The sequence below is a fragment of the Pipistrellus kuhlii genome, unplaced genomic scaffold (assembly GCF_014108245.1).
Source record: "Pipistrellus kuhlii isolate mPipKuh1 unplaced genomic scaffold, mPipKuh1.p scaffold_m20_p_8, whole genome shotgun sequence".
In the NCBI taxonomy this organism is placed as follows: Eukaryota; Metazoa; Chordata; class Mammalia; order Chiroptera; family Vespertilionidae; genus Pipistrellus; species Pipistrellus kuhlii.
In genome coordinates this window covers 56,298,336-56,300,537 of record NW_023425584.1, presented here as the reverse complement: position 1 = coordinate 56,300,537, position 2,202 = coordinate 56,298,336, and positions in this window count along the sequence as shown.

Genomic DNA, 2,202 nt, shown 5'->3' with positions numbered 1-2,202 from the left:
ACTGTCGCCACTATTGTTGAGTATGTCATGTTGAGTTTTTAATGAAAGACTAGTAATAACTTAAAAAGTTTCAGAAGCTTTAATTTTTAAAAATAGGGGTTTAGGAACTGTACTTTAAAGTAATTATGATAGAGATTGGTGGGAGTATGGATCCTAGTGATTTCTCAGAACTGACAGCCTCAAAACTCTGTTCCTAAGATGAATGCTGCAGAGATCCTGTAAAATGTAAAATAATTCTTGCCACTTCTCTGTCCAAATATAAGCAATGATTCTTCCGATTACTCAGAGTAAAAGCTGATACCTTACCATCATGACCTGGAGTTCCTTGCAAGATCGACCTTATCATGAATTGGGTTGTATCCCTCCACCACTTCCCCACAAATTTATATATTGAATCCACAATTCTCATTGTGATACTATTTGGAAATATGGCCTTTGGAAGATAGTTAGGTTTAGATAATTAGATTTATATCTGAAGCTGCGCACTTATAGACTTCTGGTTTGGCGATGACAAAGGGTATTCTTAGATTTCTGGGTAGTGTCCCTAGTAACCCCTGGAACCTATGGAAAGCCCAATTTGAACAAAGCCCTCTGTGATTTTTTTTTCACTCCAGCTCTGTTTTGCTTTACTGATGGCTCTTCATGAATCTCAGCTGCAGCTGCCAGCTGGGCCTGTGCGGAATCTTGGTCCTGGAGCTCGGTTCGGATTCATCACTGTCAGAATTTGTCCCAGGCCCCGTCTCAGACTGGGGCTGGCGCACCTCGCACTCTGTAATCTTCAGGTCAGGAGGGTGAGGCCCTCATGATGGGATTAGTGACCTTATAAGAAGAGACATCAGAGAGCTTACTCTTTTCCTTTCTTCCATGTGAGGATACAGAGAGAAGAAATATATATATGCCAGGAAGAGGACCATCACCAGAACTCAACACTGCTGGTATCTGAATCTTGGACTTTCAGCCTCCAAAACTATGAGAAAATAACTTTCTGTAGTTTTAAGTATCTAGTTTATGGCATTTCATTATGGGAGCTCAAACTAACTAATACAGATTTCTATTAACTTTCTGAATTATTCTTTTTTTTTTTTTATCTCCTTTACACCAGTCAGAGCCTCATTTTTTTCTTCTAAAACTACCAGGCGTGACCCTGTGTTAGAATATAGCTCTACCTTTACCCTCTGCCCTAAAATAATCTTTTGGAAGGCATTCACTTGTCAAAAAATGTCATTTCTTTCAAGACATTGTTAAAATCACTTTCTCAGCAAAATGAATTCTGCCTTGCCCTATTTTATACTATCATTACCGTGCACATCACATCTACAACTGCCCTTAGGATTCTCTCACCTTCTTACTTTGCTTTACATTTTCTTCTTGTTGTTGTTTTTAAGTAGAACATATAATATTGTAACCATAATGTATTATTTATTGATTATGTTTATTAGTAAATGCCATTATCTGCATACTCAACTGTAAGCTTCATAAGGAAAGGGCTTAAGGGCTTTTTTTCTTTACTTCTTTTCCCTAAACAAATCCCAAATATATATGAGGATATACATTTTGTTTCTTAAAGATTAAACTTTAATGTGTTTTATATTATCTAAGGTATTTTTTCCTCATAATTCAGAACTAGACTATGCGCAGATTTCATAATCTACTTTCCTTCCGAAATAATTATAATAAGTACTTTATCTACTTTTAATCCTCACTACTATCATTAAAACTTTTGTATGTAATTAGCTTCTTTTTAAACTTTTTTTTGGTTAATGAATAAAACATAATTTCATTAGTTTATTTTTATTTGGAGCCGAATCTGATGTTTCCTAATGTGCCTTGCTTACAACAAAATAGTCCTTGTAAATAACTAGAGTTCTCATCAAAAGCCCCTTTGTAATATATCACAATTCAAGACACTTGGGCATATATCTGTGATCAAGATAAAAAAAAAAACACAAACAAACAAAAAAACCAAACCCTATGCTTGATCTTATATTATAGCGATCATATTTTGTGTATCCCATGGTTACAAACCCAGCTGTTTGAGTTTCAAAAGCTACTACTTTCTTTGATCTTCTTTCAATTTAAAAGTAAATTTCATTTCACAAGACTTGTACTAAAACTTTCTCAAAGTCTATGTTTAAACTATTCCCATGAAATTGGACTCAAGTCTCTGAGAGTGAATTAGATCCTTAGAGAGGACCATTAACA